General features: G+C 38.8%; 1 protein-coding gene and 1 long non-coding RNA gene across 3 annotated transcripts in view; one reads left to right on the top strand and one right to left on the bottom strand.

The window, feature by feature from the left end:
- Window positions 1–20,824, bottom strand: part of SYNPO2 (synaptopodin 2) — a 72,274-nt gene that overhangs the window by 33,268 nt on the left and 18,182 nt on the right. The gene's annotated exons all lie outside the window — the stretch shown is intronic.
- LOC130583923 (uncharacterized) overlaps window positions 3,649–20,824 on the top strand; it is a 32,481-nt gene continuing 15,305 nt past the window's right edge. For both annotated transcript variants that reach the window (XR_008966469.1, XR_008966468.1), the window contains exon 1: window positions 3,649–3,755. This is a non-coding gene — a long non-coding RNA (uncharacterized LOC130583923). The remainder of the gene's footprint in view (window positions 3,756–20,824) is intronic.

Raw genomic sequence — 20,824 nt, 5'->3', positions numbered from 1 at the left:
TAACAACAATAGGCAAGTTTTTGAACCTGTGCTTTTAAACAGAAAATTAAAGCCAGTAATCTGTCACAAAGATTTCCTTATGTGAGTCTCGGTTTTTTAAAGAATATATCGAGAATTTTAATCAATTTTATCAAGCTCTAAAATGGGCACAGGTGTAATGATGCAAACCTCATATAAAATTCATCTTTCTTTTTCAGTGGCTTAATCTGAAATTACTTTAGCCAAAGATAATTATCAAATAAATAGGAATAAGCATCTCTATTGCAAAGATCACTTTGCCACCCCCTTAATCCTTTCTTGTAAAGGCAGCCCTTGAGCATATATGACAACTTGTGCAGCTTTCATTAAATTGACACAGAGATTAGTATTTATGGTCTGCCTTTCAGCTCTTAAATAAAATCCTGCATAAAGTCATGTATCAGAATTCCAGTGTGGGACCAAACAGAATAGAACCGCAGTACCTTATGAGTAGAGCATGAGACTTGCCCTGGAACTGGAGGCTGAATAAACCGCTCCCAAGGCAGACTGGAATCATACCCCCATCTCCTCATTCAGATTTTAAGGTCAGTTCTCACATGTATTTCATAATTTGGAAATATCAGCACTTTCAAATTCAYGTTAGATATGCTGCCAGGGGAATATTACAGTGCTGGAAGAACTATTTTGGCATGGCAAATGGATTGTAGTAGTCAGAACACTGAGGAAATTCTGTTTTGCTCCGACAGTAACTTGAAAGCTGAGCCAGAATTCTGGTTCCCATGTCAATAGTCCAGCTGTGGCTGCTGCCCTTGCACAGTTGTGTCTGAGGCCAGTCTGACACGGAGGTGCTGAGCTCTGTTTAATGCTCCTGGACTTAGTGCTCCCAGGAATTAGATCTCCTATTCTTACAGTCTCCAATTCAGGCATGCTGGCAGAGTTGGCTTGTTCTGTCCCTGCCTTTAGTAAGAGCAAGTTGTCAACATCTTCAAAAGCCAGATGGAGAGGATTTGTGTCCCCCCTGCCCTTTCCTTTCCGTGTATTCCCAAGAGGAATGTCTKCCTGAAAACTGGAAAACCTGCTACCCTGGTGTGTGAGATTTCTGTTTGTTTGTTTTCATCTGTCCTGTTGTCCTCAGTGCAAGTGTTGGGCTTAACTCGGGATATCTTKCCCAGTCAGGCAGTCTGGGAAAAGCTGGCAGTTGTGTCTGGGGGCAGCAGGGGTAAAGAAAGAGTGTTATTTTTGCAGAGCTGGAAATCCAGCACCTTTTGCCAGTGCTGCATCTTTTTTTATTGCTTATTTCTAAGAAGGTATTGCTGCAACAGTACCGGCTCCAAACAAAATCTTGTTTGCTCAAAGTTCACAGCAAGATGGGTCGTGCATTTTGGACATTTGTGGGACACTCGTAAAGGAAATACAGAGCACGCTTTCCAAAAGCTTCAGCTTGAAATGCAACAGTTTCCTTGCTGCCCGGAGCTTCAATGTCAAAGAGATTTCTATTTTTAGAGAGGGATTCTACTCAAAGAGCTATATAAGGCTGTGCTGGGGAGACCATTACTTTTTTAGTGGGGAAGAAAAATTCTGTGTAAAAGGGAAAAATACAAAGATATTCTGAGTCGGTTGCCTTTTGTGAGTGAGAAAGAAATGAGATGAAAACTGAAGACTCAATATTTGTTTTTCAATATTCTCATTTCTTYCAAYTTCTTGAAACAAGTGCTTTAGYCRTTAARAATAGACAAGGCTCTTGATGAGGARTGATGATGCAAGRGGCAAGAGATAGTTCCAAGCAGAGTTTGGTGCCAAAAACCAATTTGCTGTGTTAACATGTGATAACACTAGGAAAACCCAAAAAATAAACATAATTTCCTTCATGGGGAAATTAAGTAAAACTTGATGTTACAGATTCAGCCTTTACAAGTACAGTTTTATTATCCTGAGTAAAAAGTGCCCCTAAGTTGAATGGGTGCTGCAGCAAAGCTGTCAGAGACAGTGGTCAGTTGGCCTCAAAAGAGTGGTCACAGTTAATAGCAGGAAAATGGAAGAGTATCTGCAGTTCTGGCTTTGCTGGAGAGCCTTCTTGTGAAGCCTGTTTTTTGTCACATAGAATCATCCAGGAAGGATCTAACTCAGTTAGTCTTAATCTTTGGGTTTGTGTTAAGAGATAGGAAAAAGTTCTGTAAAGAATTGGATGAACCTGTATTCTCAATTAACTTTCTCAGTGTCATTTCTGCTGCAGTTTGGACAGGAACTGTTGGGCTTTCGGAGGCAGCCCAGGAAACACGGGTTTTAGCACCTGTTGCCAATSACAGCACAGCAGCTGGGGACAATATGGTTTTGCTTGAATAAGGACAAGATGAGGTAACAGAACTAAATTAAGGACAGTGGGTCCACTTTTGCCATATTCCAAAACAACTCCCGTGAGGGATTCTGAACGGGGGACAAGGCTGAAGTGATGCCGTTCTGAACTTGCCTGGTGTTTCTATTTCTGGTTTGATGTTTCTGTTTAGCCGTGCCGTATTCTCTTTAGCCTCAGGTGAGTGGAATTGGGGCAGATGAGTATTCGGGCACAGCTGGGTCTTGTTGCGCTGAGCTGAGGGGCTGCACCTGAGGGAACGAACCGCGGATGGGATGGGATGGGATGGGATGGGATGGGATGGGATGGGATGGGATGGGATGGGGGGGAGCGGCCCCGCTTCCCGCGGTTTTTCACGGTCTTGCACTGCCCCCTGGCGGACACCGCTGAGAACCGGCCCGCCAAGAGGGAGCTGCGGGGATTGTGAGGGCTCATTCCTGAAAAACCTGGGGATCTTGGCCGGAACGCTGCTGTACCGTTCTGCTAGAGGCATTTTGTGTTGACATATTCGCTTCTGGAGCGGCTCCGCGCAAAGCAGCCCCTCACGTTTCACAGGAATCGAAAGAATCTTTACCCTTTTCCCTCTGATATGCCTGTGCCATCCCCTGAGGAAGCCCCCAGGAAATCTCCCCRTGGCGGCCCCCTCTTCCTTCCCAAATGCTGCCGCAAAGGTGCGCTCCTCACCCGATCACCCCGACAGCGGTCTCCAGGCAAGAATCCCAAACTGTCTTTACACAGTTCCTGGTGAGTTTCCTTCTAGGATTAAATAAATCCCCACTCTGTGTCCCGGACAAACAACTGGTTGAGGGTTTAGTAGGTAATGCTGGCTTTTGTTTGCTGTGCGTTCAAACGGCAATGAACCTCTCCCCTCACTTTCTTATTTCAATAAACCAAACAATTTTATGATAGTGAAAAGCCATTTCTTAAAATGTTTTGCCTGTGGTCAATCATTTATCTTAATGTATTCACAATTAACTTCCTTATTATGACTTACACTAAACTTTTCATGCTCCACTTGTAAGATAATGTTCTGCCCTTGAATTTGTTTTTATTTTGTTTCTTCTGCCCAGTAGATTATAACTCGTAATTGCTAAAAAAATTAAAGCTTCGATTTAATTTACACTACCTTTTTAATACTTACATAAACCTATTACATAGCATTTCCATTTATAAAATGTAAATACAAATGTAATAATATACAAATACTTATTCCAAGGTGATAATAAAGGACTATAAGCACCAAGATTCACTTTTGGACGTGAGAAAGAGAAGTATTAACTAAAGCAAGATCTCTTTTCTGTTTGATTACAGCAAATTATGTAATCCTGCACTGCTTGACCTTTTCCTGCTACACTGGCTGTGTATGTTGAAGAAAAAAGTTGAAAGACCTGAAATTTTGATCCTCATTGATTGATCATCTAAAATGGTTAGTACAAGGACACATATTTGATCACTTATATCAGTTTGTATTTCACCTGCAAAGTGTTTTTTTATTAACTTCAAAATTGCGATGAATGCCATTTTAAACTGAAACTGCAATTTTTTTTCCTTAGCTTTTTTTCCAATGTCTGTCTCTCATGCCCCTCTAAATAAGCACACTTCTGTTTTCTGTTCACAGTAGTCTCTAGTCATGTCAGACAATAACATATTCTGCATATTAAAAAGTCTTAAAATAATACAGTGAACCCAAACTCTTCTGTAAGAAAAAAAGCAGCATCTTCTTAATGAAATGCTGCTGTAGGAGACAGATGGGATTAAGCAATACCATTGTGCTCTAAACAAACACCCTCAGTCTGTAAATCATGATTGTACAATGATTTYCTCAGGCCTCCTCTTATTAGCTTAAAGTTAACTCAGCAGCACAGAATGCACAATGTTACAAAACCCAGCTGCATTGTGCCTGTGTTTGTACAAGCCTGAATTCAGTTAAGGATAAAGATTTATATGAAAAGCCACCAATTTCCAAAATATTTGTAAACATCTCATTACTTCTGAAGTTCTTTTGTGTAGCTGTTTTGAAGCATATTTGCTGCAATACTTGTCCTGAGGGTCCAAGAAAGAAGTAAGCAAACTGCATAAAAGAAATAAGATTGAGGGAAATTGCTAAATWGTTATTTTTCTCTTAAGTACTTTTAAGTATTGTCTGGTTGTATGTGACCATTTGTATTTATCATTAAAACTGGATATTTAAATACAAAGAACACCAGGCAAATGTGGGTTGGGTTTTTTGCCTTTTACCTCACTACTCTTGCTTTCTTGTTTTATCAAAATATATGATATGAATTGAATGGGATTATCATAAAGCATGCACATAAAAGCATAGCTGATGCTGTTAAAATTGTACTTTGACAAGTTTAACCTTTATATCTTTATAAAATTGATGGATTTTTGAAATATGGGAACTATTCTCTTGTCTTTAATACGGGGGTCATATTCTTTTAAAGAAAACTATACACCAGAAATCTATTTTTACAAAAGATGCACAAAACCAGCCCGGAGTGTAGAGTACATCCTGAGCTGCCTTTCTTCCTCATCTGTTTCTCTTGGCAAGTTACTGTGATCCCCACAGCGTGTCAGGCTGCACTGTGACGCTACTTTGTATATTTTGACTAGAGTGAGAAGTGCTCAACAGGCTGTTGAATTAAGATTTGCACATTTTCAATGTGGAATTATACTGCTGGAATAGGCCTGATAATATCGTCACCAGCTGCTGTCTGGAGATAAAAATATCCCTGCCATTTTCACTTTGTTACTGCCYCTGCTACCATTGTTACCCTTCCTGGCAGTTCAGTAATTTAAGTACCATTGCATCGTGCCATATCTTAAMTATATTAAATATTTATGTGCAGTTCACAGGGGTTTCTTGCAGTATAGTCTATGACATGTTGAACACTCCCCTGCATGCTAAGCACAGTTAAATTCTGGATTTATATCAAGGTTGCTCACCACCAGAGGGCCCAAGTCTCTCTTTAAGCAAGCTAGATTATGTGTTAAAAGTAGGCTTGTGGAATTTGATCTGTTTTGATAATTACTGATATTTTTCTTTGCTCCTGTTGCTTAGGTGCACACGCATTTTGTGCCCTTTGGACAATGCAATATAATATAGCTTTACTTTGATGAGATAGAACAAAGATCTTAGCGTAATTGAGTATTATTTTAGTAGAAAGCTTTGCTACCMCTACAAAGTTTAATTCTCCTTGTCAGGTGAGACTGCTATTTTCTGATTACAGCTTGCCCAAGTCAGGTGGTATTACAGATGGAGTTAATCTGTTCGCTGAAGGCTCTGTACTAATCTTACAGCAGAGGGCAGTAAATCCACGTGTAAGAAAAATGAAAAGGCCTGTACATAGAAAAATAATTATTCCCTTCCCAAACAATCCCACTTCCCAATCACTCCCTATCAAAAATGACCACTGTAGGACATACCCAAAGTAAATTGCAAGAAATTCTTTGTATAGGGTTTTTTTTTGTTTGTTTGGTTTTTTTTTGTTTGTTTGTTTGTTTTGTTACTAGACCTAATACAGGCACAATTCAGCAAAACAGGACTATTTCGTAAGTAACTGTTTCTTGCAGGCCAGAGTACAGTTTGCTACCCTGTGTATGTTGTTGTCTTGATATATTGCAAAAGGGAGCAGAGAAACAAGGACAAGGGAARAAGAGATAAGGTCAAAATTAAGACCCAGGGAGAGTACTACAAACACTGAAAACATTAGCTGCAGCTACRGTAGTGGGTGGCTTTTTTGTAGTTTTCCATGTTGGAATATTTCTTGACAGAAGTGAAATAAGAACACTAAGATCTGTTCAGTTAGGCCAAGGGTGTTTAAAAAAACCACAAACTAACAAAATCCAATCAATCAAAAAACYCAGAAAGCTTAGGACTTTCCCTCATTAAAACTCTTTGCTCCCCAAAGCTACTGACTTTAAAACTCAGTTTTCCAAAGAGCAGTAATTTGATGTGAAATATTTGAGCAGCTTTATTAAAAGAGATTTTTCTCATAGAGGTAAGAACATTTATATTGCATATTAAAAGTATTGCATATTCTTCAGTACCATTTTCACATTTCTTAATTTGTTTTCCCAGTCTCTTTAGATTAACAGTAAAAATCAGAAGTTTGATGTAGCTGAGAAGCGGATATTTTATCCTTCTTTTTTGTCCCCACTAAGAGCCATTCTGATAGAGAATTTCTTGTGCTTCTCTGTCTTCTCACATGTTTTTTGATGTGAAAACATGAGGATTTTCACCAAATCTCTCTAGACAGGGAAATATCCCCATGGGATTGAAAATTGGCTGTTACCAGTAAAGACAGTTCTCCTGTGAGTTTCTGTATTTCCTTACACAAAGCATACCCCACTTCATTGCCAGAAGATTCTATCTTTGATTAGAAAACTACTAATCATAGACACCAGGGAACGAATTTCCTTACAAGCATTTCAAGGCTTTTATCATTATTGTCTGAGTTTGCAGCGTTAGACCCTTTTAAAGAGTAACATTCTACATCCCAACAGTGTTATATATTATATATGTTATAATGTTTTCATTAATCCTTCTCTGAAACAAGAGTATATATATATAATTGACTAATGAGAGCCCACAAAGTGTGATTGTTGGCATTGTAAAAGAGCCACATTCAAAATGATCTGGCAAGACAAAAAGTGGATTTTTTTATAAATCATTAGAGTAACACAAACCGTTTCATTTGGAAAAGGAAATTTATAAACCAAGAAGTGTTTTGTGGACASCAGTTCAGCTACAAAGGTTCTGGGSGGTGTCTAGTGTGGTTCTAAACTAAATCAGGCAAACTTGGGGTAGGTGGTGAGTTTTCATGCTGTCTGTTGGGCTTTTTCCTTAGGAAAAGAGGGAAATGTGATCCTGGGCCATATTAATAGGATAGCTCCATCTGCAGAACGTGGGAGGCAATTGTTCATCTTTACTTGGCACTGTGAGTACTCTGTCAAGTTCAGAAAGATGTGGGCAAATTGGAAAGGGTCCAAAACAGATCAGTAACTAAGCYCAAAGAGTTAGAAAGYTTGACCTATGAGGAAGCTGGGSAGGGATTTACTGTATTCAGTCTTTCTCTTTTGGAAAAAAACTCTCAAAAACAAGTACCGTGATGGGAAGGAGGACTTAACAGTCCTCTTCACAGCAGGAAACTATTATAAAGAAAGCAGTAAAATTGTTGGTTCCTGTTTGTAGGCTTAAAACAGCAAGAAATCAACTTTACAGTGAAGAAAWTCTAAGCTTACATATTCAGTATTTCTGAGGACAATGAAAGATTTTGCTAAGTTAGGAGTCCTGAAAACTCCTGTACTGAAGGGTTTTAGAAGAGGTTAAGCAAATTTCTATCAGGAATTGCCTGTGTTCATTTAATCCTCTGGGCTAGGAACTGGTTTTCAGTGGTTTTTGAGTGCCTTTTTACTCTGGCCACAAGTCCTGATTTATGGTGACTGAGGTTTTGACAAGGCTGGTAGATAGGAGGTGGTTTCAACTCCAGTCAGTGGAGTAAGTAACCTCTCAAGGCTCAAGCAGCCCCACACATCTCTGCTCAATATTAACAACCTTCTAAATAATCTCAAGGAAAAGGGGAAAACCAGCCAGGAGCCCAATCTACAGCACCTGGCTGGATCTGTAGCTGCCACAGTAACTGAAAAGGCCCATACAAATATGCTGTGAATGGTGCCTCAAGCAGCCTTGGTTCATCTTAGACATATTTTTGAGAAAGAGTGCCTGCAAAATGAATGCTTGAAAATGCAGAGYCACTTTACCTCTGTGTCTGAAAAGAAATAGCATAATAGAAGAGACATTCATTCCTTTCTAGAATAACTTAGCACAGAATTGAGACTCCATTAGGCCCAGGCTGACTACACAAGAGGGCAGCAGCCACAGCAGAGAATGGATTATATGATCTCTCCCATTCTTTGGRGGTCAAAGCAGGAAGTTACAATTTGTGCTAGAGAGGATTCTGAAGTCATCTTGAAAAGATTACTCCACTTGTTGGTGACTGTAGCAAGGTCTGCTTATGGAAAAGAAGACTCCTATAGATCTCAGTGCCTTTATCAGTCCTTTCATCTGTGCTCATCTGGCAAAACCAACTTTTGCTGTTGAGAGTGTAACTACCTTCCAAAGTATGGCAAAGATGAGTTAAGTGTCTGGAAGATTCCATGAAGCAGTGCTTCATTTCTTTCCTGACTTAAGTTCATCTAATATGGAGAATCTGGAACGACTTTGACATCACCCTAATCCCCTGCAGATGCTTGTTCACCTTGYATTTGGAGAATAATTCATTATGAGTCGTGTATTGAAGAAGCCCTACACACTGAAAGAGCATCTCAAGACTTGAAATATTGAGGAGAAAACAGGCACACACACAGAAAACTTCTGGGAAGTCTCATCCTGTTATTATATTTATGCAGTGAGATGTAAGAAACCTTAACAATTCCTGGCACGGGTAATGTAAGAAAATTAACTATTTGGTTTAGCAGTGCTGTCTCTTCTCTCAATCAACTGCATCTAGGCTTGCTCTGAGAACTGTGTGACAACAGCTGTGCTGGCTTCCTATTCAGGCTGTCAAGTACCAAAATGGCAGGAGATTATCTCAGACTAATGACTTGTAGAGGGTCACTGGATATGTATAAACCATWGCTTCAGCTCTGATAATAAATATGGGAATTCTCTGTGGTGCCCCTCAAGTACATTCAGATGCATGTGGACCATGAAATGATAAATTCTTTCCCTACAATTRATTATGACTAATGTAATAGTCATAGTTTTTGATTGACTGGATTTTGTTGGTTTGTGGGTTTTTTAACACCCTTGGCCTAGCTAAACAGATTTTAGTGTTCATATWTCACTTCTGTCACGAAATATTCAGATCTGTTCTCCAGATTTTCCTTAAGGGAAAGTATCTATGTATGTAGAAGCATAGCATGTAACAACRAAATTTGCAACATGCAAGATATATTCTTTTAAGGCACCAGTCACTTGTCTTTAATGCTTGCTTGTAGTCCAGCAGGCTATTTGTTATTAACGTGTTTTCTCAAAATCTCTTTTAACAAAGCAGAAATCAATGTTATTTTGATACTTTGTTTTTTAGGTTACTTAGAACAAGGCTTAGTTATGTTAGYTGTCATTACAAAGACTCCAGCAGTTCCAAACATGATTCATAAAAACTGAAACTTCTTATAGTTAAAGATATACCTAAAAATAAGTACCGGAATGGAAATTCTGTTTCCTGGTCAATTCTGACAGTGGTCTTGTTTTTGTTTTATTTTCTTTCTAAGCAATTTTCTTTCTCCCTCTGGCCATGATAGTAGCTGTGCATTCAGTGATACCACTTTCAGAAGATCCTATTTAACCTATTCTTATCAGAGAATCCCTTTGCTYGATGATTATTGTGAATTTTTCCTTGCTTTATGGCACATTACAAAAAGAGGGAATGCCTGGAAGCATGYTATGCTCTATGGATATGCATATGGRTCATGTKCTCAAATTCTCATGCTGAGGAAGATAAGAATATCATCAACTAAGCTGAACATRGACACACACAAGGCTCTGGAGATCGCTATTTCTGTTACTGTTAAGGCCCTCAGAGTTCTCACTTCTGTACTCCTGCTTCTCATTTTTCTGTAAATCAGCTTTTCCATTCAAAGCACTAGCAATTTTTAATTATAAATTATTTCAGTAATGTCCAAAGGAAATACGAGAAGTTCAAACCAGTTTTGACTACCCTAYTGTGCTTAGACATGGTGAGAGTGATGCAGGTTATGAAAAATTACTCCATTTTCTTCTGARACAATGTTTGTTCTCTGCACCTCATTCCTGTCTGTTTTCACACTCAAATGAAATGAAGTGAGAAACCTTAAACCCAGATATTAAGAAGTTTTCTTGCAATTAATCACTCTGAATAAGAAGCATCTGGTTCTGAGTGCACTAAATTTATGGGAGAAATCATAAATGAGATGACATCTTACATCAGGGCTTTATCTTAACATAAACAAATAACTCTTTTATTTCTTTTGGAACTGTTCTGTCCCCAGTCAGATATGAGAACAAGCAAGACATGARTTTTATTTCCCAGTATAAAAGTCCCTCAAAGCAGTCTACTGGGAAAAGTGGGTCTGGAAACCACCGACATTGTCTCAGCCTAAGCTGCTGGGGTTGTGATGAATTAAAAAAAGGACAAAATTCTAATTTTAGTAGTGTTTTAAGTAGGCTTGTGAGAACTCAAAAGAGAATTGAGGTTGCTCACTCTTAATAGAACAACTTTTAGCTGTGTTTGATTTTTTTTTTTTTTCCTTAAGAAGTAGCTTAGGTGATATGAGTATTGATTAGGGCATTGGTTCTCATCTCCCTGCAGATAAGGAGATGATCAAAGGGCAAAAGGCCTGTGARATAAAAAGTCTCACAGTACAGCCAGAGAGAGGGCAGTACTTTTCAAGGGCAGTTCCAGCAGGGAGGTTGACAACCATGATGATGATCCTACAGTTTCCTTGCATACTGTGTGCTCCTCCACAGCACATTGCACCCAACAGGTAAATGAGATGGCTTATTCCATTCCCTCATAAAGGAGAACATGCTGGGTTTGACATGGAGCTGGAAGAGGCATTGTTTCTGGAGGCTGGATGCAATGCAGAAACCCAAGGAAAGGCAAGGCAAAAGCAGTATCTTTCCGCTTACCCTTTATGCAAGGGCAGCCATTGTCAACCATCTGTAGAAAAATGTCCCCTTACTTAAATTTTGCTTGCCAGATCAAACATTTCTCCTACTTTCCACTTAACACATCTCTGGCCATATTTTGTTGAATCAGCAGCATTTCCTTTGTTTAAAAGAAAYTAGTCTACCCCATAACAAAACATTCCTCACTGTTTTTCCTTCTTCTGTTTAGCTGAAATGTGCAGGCTTGTTCTGCAAGCACAGACTCAGGGATTTCCAAAAGCTAAAGGTCAGCCTGAAATCTCACAGCATAATACTGTACCAAAGCCAAGCAAGGAAATGTTCAAAGAGTCTTTGGAGAGCATTATCCTAAAATATAAACTTAGAGTCACTGCAATCCCATGTGCCTCGTGGTCTGTATCTTTTCTCTTTTTTTACAAAGGATGTTATATTAATATRAATTTCCTCATATCCTGAACTCTCAAAATAAAACAGATTTCAGAGGTAATTTTTACARTTAYTSCTTTTCCCATAGATTTTAGAWATYACCTTTTAGTGAACCTACATTAASTCTTTTAAATGGGTTAGAATGTTTTTATTTAATGGCAAAATGAGTTATTTTTTCCTCAGACTGTATCTCGCTCTCAAATACCTTCTTTAGTAGTGTGTTTTTGAGGTAAACAKATCAAATATTGAGCACATACTTTAATGTCCTATAATTACAGTGGATGGTCTTAACAGTGCTGCCCATCCTATGTAATTCCCTTACCAGAAAGCACACTGAGATCTCCCTGCTCTCAAATAGCTGATTTATTATAAATATAAAGATATCTATTGATATTTATTGATTTTTTTTTGCCTATTTATTGCAGCTTAAAGCCATCAGGGAGAGTTTCTTTATCAAATATAGAAAAATATAAGGCCATGGACACCCACACACATTTTCAGATGACTAATGTTGTTGCTGAAAAGAAAATGTTTCCAACAAATCTGCTTGTAATTGGACCTGACTCAGTGCTCATTCTTCCAAAGCTGGCTAGAAAAATATATATTAATTCCAATCAAAATTGCTCATATTCTGCTGTGAGTGGGACTTACTGTTTACTATCCTTAGTATTATCCACAAAAGTATGAAAATAATTGTGCAAACTGATAAAAGAAATGTGTTCTTTTAGTAAGAAAATTGTACTGAATACATCTCAGTAGTAGGTGGACCAGGTTTAGTGAAATGGGGAATTGAACAAGGAAAGAAAATCCTCAGGAAACTTCATATGTCACAAACAAATGAGGTCCAGTTAGCTGGAAGCCTGGTTCCTTGTGGTGTACTGAAGCAAAACAGCAGGGGAATCCATAAATCATGTTAAACAGTGAAGCAAGTTGGAAAACTTTAAAGTCATTTTGTACAAAAGTTCTCATTAGCTCACTRGTGGTTTTGGGGATTTCTTTTTCTAAATATTTTTTTCTCCTCAGATAAATCGGGTATGAATAGACGTACAGTATGGGGGAAAGCTTGCAATGGCTGCAGTTGGAACAGAACTCACCCCTKATACAGCAGCTCCACATTGCATTTAGAGTCTATAACCTCTTCTTTCCAAACTTTTATRTTAGCYTCCATCYTGATAGTTTTCTATGCTAAAACAGCTGTAATCAACATAACTTGCTGTGGGCATTTTTGTACCTAACTCTGCCTTTCTGGTGCTCAGCATTGCAAGGTCCTCTGCAAGGATTGCCCAGATTTATATTCTCAGCAGTKCTTGGCAGCTCGTATGTGCAAGAGATTTCTGAACTTCTGCTCAGGCCCAGCCCTTGAGTTTCCATCATTGCTACCCTAAAAGATAAACTGATGATTGGCAAGCAGACCATGCCAGCTCAGCTCTGGGCTGTAGCACTTGTGTAAATCCACAGGGARCTGAGGCTCAGGCAGACACCAGGCTGCCAGACAGCAGGCTTCATTCCAGCTCTCTTTGATGTAAAGGCACTGGCTGAACTCTGTAGAAAGTGATACATGTATAAGAGTAAGGCAATAATTTTTGTGCTTTACATCTGTATTACACTTCTAAAGTTTAACAAGACTCAGGCTTTTTATCTCTTTTTTTTTTTTCTCTGTGCAAGGCTAAGGTTAACATTACTAAGTCTCTTACCATTTGATCATTGCATATTTTAACCTACTCACTACGGTCTCCTGTTGCGAAAAATTCCTTCACTCAGCTCAGTTCTCCTGTTTTCCCATGTTTATCTTTTATGTGGATACATTCATTCCCAAGATATGTTGTTATCTCTTTGCATTTTCAACGTGATTTTTTTTTAAGTTATTCAACCTATGTTTCCTAGAAACAAAAAAAGAAAGCAATCATGTCGATGCGTGTTCTAGAAGATGGGAGAAGATGAGTGCCAGGTCTCTGTGCACAGAATCTCCAGGCAGTTGATTTATGTCTGCACAAAAAGTTATGCTAGCATAACTATTTTTCCACATCTACATTWCTAAATCTTTTGAAGGGATACCTAAACTCAGGGCAGTGGAAACACAGGATCTGCACCTGTCTGGCTCCAGGTTTTAGCTGCAGAAACCTACCTTTTCCATTGTTGYTGTCACTGAGACAGCATTTGCCCAATGGTCTGTGTGAGGTTGCTGTGTACTTTCTGTTCTGTCCTGCTCTTTGGCACAAACAGAGGTTTGACACTTGAAATCACTTTGGCAGATTAAAGATAGAGCTCCAGTTACTATTCTCTTAAAATAAGAAAACAAAGACCCATGTTTTAGATGTTGAGAATATTTTTTCTTTGGACCAGTTTAGCAATTACCACCAGCATTCATCTGTAGAGTCTCGTATGGGTATATGAAAACCTTCAATTTTGTGACAATAGAATTTTCATTCCTGTTCAATATTTTATGTCTCATTGTAGGAATGTAACTGTAACAGCTCTACGTGCTGTGGTTCAGCCAGCTGTATCAGCATTAATCTGAGCCTAGGCAGATAGCTTTTGTGTAAATTAATGCTTGTATATTTATACAAATTATGTGCTTGAGCACTCTGCTGGGTTATGACAGTTGTTAGTGCATGTCATGTGCCACTTCTGGCTGACAGAGTAGATAGGAATCAGTGTTTATGGGTTATAGATCTGAAAAAACTCGTCTTCCAAGATTTTTTGAGAAAACTTGTCTCTCATTATATTAGCACAGCATAATGCTCCACAGGTAGCTGATTGTTTATTTCTTTTCTCCAGATTACAAACTCTTCWATTGTTGTCTGTACATTTTACAATTGCTGCACACATAGCTTGTGCAGAGATCCTTGTTCTATGAGTGCAACTGATTCTAATGTTTAAGAAATCAACTGTTGTGATAAATCAGCTCCATTTTTGCAGACATTTAAAAGAGGAAAGCARAAATGACACTTGTCCTTCATTTAAWTGKGAACTCTCAAGTATGTGGTTTYTATAGCTTYACATTTCAAAATCACATGCATGACTGTGAAAACTTAAATTTTGCCTTTTCTTGGTATGTCCATGTGAACAGCTTATATSCTTGGTAATTGAATTAAAATTAACTAATATAAATCTCCTTGCAAACTCAATTAAAATTGCTCTGTTTCACTTGGTTCTACATGGAAACTGAAGAAACAATAAAGCAATTTCATACTTATTTGAAACAGAGCTAAGCTCCTCCGAGCTTGCTTATTTGTGAAAAGGTTTGCACTACTCTATGAATGCAGTACTGAAGTCTGTTACGGATATTTGGCATTCCTTCAGGTGATCCCCACAGGAACATTTGCTTCCTACAGAAAGTGAAACCACAATTTAAAAAACAGTATCAAATTACTTTTCTGTTTTTAAAGTGCTTTTATTTTTTTTTTTTTAATCTGGAATTGAATGTTTAGGCAAGATTACAAGGTCTGATGAAAAATTAGTAAGGCTGAATTTTTTCTGGGGTTCGTAATGGGTTCTTGTCTCATAATTCAATGAACAGAAGTATTTTTTGCAGCCAGAATTTGAGTTAATAGAGAATGAACTGATTTTACACAAAGTATTGTAACTGCAGTGGTTACTTTATGCTTAGGATTTATTATATAAGGATATRATTAGTACTTCACAGCATTGAGAAAACATTGACACACCTATGAACAGAAGTTAAATCACAAAGTATCTGTTTTGGTTAGTGTAACATATTATCATATTGGAGGAYCACTTGCACTTTATTTCATATCTTTTATACTCTGGATTCCTTTTTGAAGTATTAAACAGTGAAGAGGGAGTTAGGGATCTGCTGACACTTTAGAAATGCTTGATTTCTTTATCTGTTAAAGTGCTAGGTGGAGCCTTTTTTTTCCAGGAAGAGGAAAGATGGATAAAAATATGTTTATGTGGATATGAGCAACAAAACTGCCATTATTAATCAATTTCTACAAGTGTCTGATAGGATTGAGGCATCTCCAGTGCAATTTCAAAAACTTGAATTAAGACAAGGCCTGTATGATCAGAGCAGCTGCTTTAGAAGRAAAGAAAAGGGTATGGGTATTTAAATGGCAATCACAAAACTGTGATCATTAAAGGTCTTATCAACTTTTCCTAAACGCTCTGTGAAAGCCTTAGAGAGAAAGGCCAAAGCAACAAGATTTCTTTTGACTTCTAGTGATGGTAGTGATTGCTCACAGGGAAAGAGAATTCAGAAAGAGTGGTCTTGGTTGGATTTAGGTGCTCTATATGACTGTGATAATGTGACTCTGGCCATAGTTTGGCTTCTGATGAAAATGTTAATCTTGTCTTAGAATGGGTAATAAAACCATAGCAGTTCCTCACAGTTCCTCTTCAAGGATCTTACAGTTACCAGTGGTGGCAGTTGTGTGTTGCCTCCTTTGTTCCCCCTTTTTTAAAATTTTCAATTCCCCAAAGAGCTTTGTGGTTTTGTTCTTGCATTCTATGTCCCTTTCTTTTCCTTCTCTCTATTCCAGCCAGCGACTTTAGGGAGAGACAGGAATAGCCACTGACTTGAAGTACATGATTTCATCTTCTTACAATCCTAGGGAAGATGATAGACAGTTTACTTCTGCAGAAGGAGAGGACAGGAAATTTTGTCTTATAGGAAAGGATGGTTTTGTTCTTGGATTTGAAATGAAAATTACTCTGCTCCTCATTCAGGAGGAATCCTTGTGATTGTRGTAATTGTTTGGAGCTTGAACTATGAGAGAGAGAGAAGGTTTAAGAAAATGTGATCAACATAAAGATGAGTTAGGGTAGTCTTAGTACAGGCTTTTAGTGTGTTTGAGGAAAGCAGGCAATCCACTAGTGCAGGGTTACAGAGATGAACTTGTTTCATGTGGTTTTAATCAAAGCTGGGATGTCTGGAATTAAGGGTCATCACCCTGCGAGGCACCTTGAGAAGAACTGCTGTTTCAARTAAGGCCATTGCTGACATGAATGTGGACTGAAAGTTATGCTTTGTTAGAAACCAGGCATAACAACCAAACCAAACAAAACCAGAAAGAAAACCCACATATCAACAGGATATCTCAATTTGTGTTTTACAGTAATTTATAGTACAGAAAAGGAGGAATATKGTTTCATTGTCCAAGAAAACGAGAAATTTAACTTGTTCAGGCACATCTAATGTATTATACAGTAATGATTCCAAGCAGTTCYGAGGCCAAGCCATGCTTGAAAAAATTGGCCAGATTTGTTCTCTATTGTATCTACTTCACCCTGCTCCCACARCTGGCTGCAGCATCCTCCTTGCCTCTGCTGGCTGCAGCAGCAGCCCTGAGCTTGAGCTCATAAATCTGGTTCCACCTGAAAGAATGCATCCAGGCAGCTCCTGCTCCCCTCCATGGTGCTCCCAGTACTCCCAGTTCCCAGACTGGGATACAGGGGCAGAGGAACCTATCTTACCTTCAGCCTGACAGACTTTATTCTGTGCCTGTCTCTGTAATACACCAGAGCCCTTTGCAGAGCCACAGCTCATCAGGTACCACACACTTCATCTGTGTGTACCATACATATTGGGTGTGTCAGAGGCCATGATGCATTGCTCTCTGTGCACTCTAATAGGGAGTAGGTTAAGATTAATCAAAACTGCGTCTTCAGCTGATGGCAAAAAGCATATATGAGTTCACTGTGCCAAGAGTCTGCAAGATTTGGATCAGAARTTAAAGCTACAGTTGTTTCTGTCAGTGATGCTGGGTGGTAACTGTATTATTTTTTTTGAAAAAAAGAGATGAAGATAACATTGGAAATCCACAACTCCATGATTTTGGTCTAGATTTGGCATTTGACTTAATCTCCTGACGTTAAAACAGTTGGACATMGGCAGCTTAATACAATGCAGTATTACCAGGTCATGGGTACTTGTTCCCTTGTTGCCTAGCTATCCTGAGTMCAAATAAACAAACCATTCAAGGTAGGCATAGTTCTGGATGGGGAGAAAGGCCTTAATGTTGTTCTGGAATACTTAAATAAGCAGATGAAAATAGGTTCTGACACATTTATCCTGGGCTTTTCTGGCACAGAACTAGCCTTGGTTTTTGGCCAAAAATCGTATCAGATTCATGTTAGGATTGAAAAAAACGAACTCATCCAAGGCGAAAAAGCTCAAAGATAAGACTGCAATAACATATGACAGCCCCCTGTGTGATGCTGCACCGATGTCTATGTGTTCAGTTACTTAGGAAAGAGGATTGTCGGATAGCTCTGCGGGGACTGGAGCCATCACCCCCACTGTGGCCACAGGAGATCGAACAGCATAGCTCTGACTAGGGCTTCATAAAGAAATTCCTATGTACTTCACCCCTTTCATCCTTCAGAAATTTTAAAGCAAGTTTTAACAGAGGACTGGAAGCCTGAAGTTTCCAGTTGCCTCTTTCGACAGAAAAGATTCAATGAAGGACTATYAGAAAAAGGAGGAGGCAAAGCAATTATCTGTGTGTGGCCAAAAGATAGTTGCACATTTAGGTTCATTGGAATCTGAATCTCCAATAATCTTAAACTGAAAATTGAAATTGATGTGAGGGATGGAGACAATAGAAGGAAAAYAGTAAACACCTTCCCAGTGTTTGCACTTACTAAGTGAGGCAGCGATCATGCCTACTGTTGAGGAATGGGACAGTGTGGGCCTGACTTGTACTGAGTGGCATAAGATTCTTGATACAAGCCCAGAAAACACTGCAGAGCACACCTGTGGTCTCTTGCTTTCCGAATTCAGCTGCACAGGAAGACCCGTTACTTTTTTTTTTCACCCAGACATTGAATAAAATCCAATCTTTCCAAGCTTCATGCTAAGAACACTTATGTCATCTGAGAATCTGATACCTTCTCTTGAAATTTATGTACCTTACTATTTTGTGTACTAATGTAGCAAATCARCAATACTAGCAAATTGTGCCTGAAAGGTGCTAGCAACAKAYTTCTTCCTTTAAGAGCATAACAGAKCCTTTACACTTTTCCTTATGGACAAGTAGTGAAGCAGCATGTGTCTCTGTGTTCTCCTACCGCACTTGGAATGAAGCTTTTTGTCATTTTGGATCAGGCTGCAGTTACATTATTGAACCCAAACAAAGGAACCTAGACCCAAAAAATTCCTAAATAGGACAAGATGGTCTCATGGCCTAATGTTCTAAATTTCAGCATGCAGTASATTGCCAGAACGTGAGTATTTTTGTTGTTCCTTCTGCCTGCCAAGCCTAGTTAAATACTGAAACATACTGTAATTGGATGTTGCTATTTGCAAACATCTATAGGTGATTTTTTGCTGAGAATTGGCCTCTTGTGTACTTGACATCAACACTTTCAAAGATGTGTTTGGCCAGTGGTTGTTTGAATGCATAATGTGTAAATTATTCAATTTTTCATTTGCATACTGTTCTGTTTTGTAGCAYTTTATCTACCAGGCCATAGAAATTCTTATATGACTATCCCCAATGCTRTTTTCATTTGGGGTTTATTTTTGGTGTGAGGAGTAGAGCTAATATTAGAATTTTTCTAGGAAAGCCTTAACACTAATGAAAGACTAAAACTGCACAAAAACCCCCAAATAAATTTGGCGTAACTTCAAAGTTCTCTCAGCTGTACAGATGTATCCTTGTTCTAMAGTCCAAACAGTTTTCTTAGACCCCCCACCCGGTGGCTGAAGTAAACTTGCTCAGCTGCCTAAATGAAAAAGAATGTCATACTGAGWATGTTTGAAGGCTTGTGAACCAAGTGTAATCTACTGTCATCATCATTTACATCTTCTTGTGCACACAGTGTTTGTAGGGAAGCACTTCATGCATTTAAATTACTGTTCTTCCCTGTTTGATAATTCTCACAATCCCAGACTGAACTGTTGTATTCATCGTGTACCAGGGTTCCCAGTACCTTCACCTGGAATGGTTTCTTTCAAACATGCCTGTTGAGTTTTTTCCTTAAAACACCTGACAGATGAAGGAATGGGAAACGTCAGGAAAGATGTGTAGATGCCATTAAACAAGGGGAAGCAGAGTGGAGCTGTTTCCCCTGGTAAAAATGACTAAACAGACAACCCTAGCACCACAGTTAAAGTTAGAATTGGTAGAGTTCATGTGGCAGGATATAGAGGAAAAGGACCAGAACGCCAAGGGGACAATAGAAGAAACTCCCATTTTATGAGTTGGGTTAGACTAAGCAATGCAAGGTTTCAAGACAGCTTTTTAGACAAAGGTGATTTAGAAGTGGATTATTCAAGGGTGGAAGTTGCATGCTTGTGTTTCTGTGTGAAACGAAATCTGAGGACCACACTATGGGTGCCAGAGCCTGGGGAGGGATGAGGGAAAATTCTGTGTGGATTCATAACTCACCCCTGCCTCTCAGTGCTCTTTGTAACTGCTGCAATAATTACTGGAACCTGCTMTTCCAATGGAGCCCTTCAGCATGATGGCATCGCCATTAATCAGATCTGCCTATCACATCAATACGAAAACTAAACATATTTCTAAAATGAGTTTGCTGGAGCAGTCTCTGGCCCAAGCTAAGAATTTGGTCCTGGTATCCAAATGCCTCAAAATATATAGGCACAAAATATTAGACACTTCTCACACACATTGCAGGTGTTTTAATTGGGTCAGCTAGGAAATTTGAATAATATTTCTGACTACTTGGTTTGTACTCCATCTTTAGCTCTTTGAGAGTACACTTTGMTAAATAGAACCTGTTGTCACCCTTGTTATGTGCATCTGGCTATTTTCTTTCAGAAGTAATTCTTGCAGTTATACAACAAGGTTTGAAACTGGCTGTGCTTTCTCTTGTAGTTTTGGTTTCAGATATTCTAGGGAGCACGCTAAAAATGTTGTTTTACAACCATGGCCATATCTTGCAAGTATACTGTCAAAAATGGACTAGATTGACATTTAGTAGTTTAAGTCCTGGCAAGAGCTGGATATTTGTCAGCACCACTGGTCCATAACCAAAAAAGGTATTACTTGGAGAAAAAAATAAGTCTTTCAAACATTTAAGGTTTCTGCTTCTGAGTGCAAAAAGCAGGCAAAAGATAATTTATGTTGTGAGCATGGAGGTTTTCCTCCAGCAAAATTACCTGTTTTCTTCTGTAAAGGTTGGTTTGAATTTAGGCTTTAAAAATACACCACTTCTGGTGATGCTATGTGTAAATTTGTGTTGCTATAAGCTGAGGCTGCCAACTTATGCATAGGAGAACTTGGAAACCAGGAGAGTGGAGYACTAAGGGGAGGCAGCAACAGGAAAGGGACTCGGAGAAAGGACTTAACTATCAAATTGTGTGTTTGACCTCTGTCAGTCATTTGCTTTGCAGCAGGAAAAATATAAACTAAACCACTGGCCTTTTGCAAACTTGGAGAACCTTGCTTAGCACAAACTCATCATTTTGA

The sequence above is a fragment of the Malurus melanocephalus genome, unplaced genomic scaffold (assembly GCF_030028575.1).
Source record: "Malurus melanocephalus ecotype Western Australia unplaced genomic scaffold, MMel_1.1 scaffold_643, whole genome shotgun sequence".
Taxonomy (NCBI): Eukaryota; Metazoa; Chordata; class Aves; order Passeriformes; family Maluridae; genus Malurus; species Malurus melanocephalus.
This window is presented reverse-complemented; position numbering and strand designations above follow the sequence as displayed.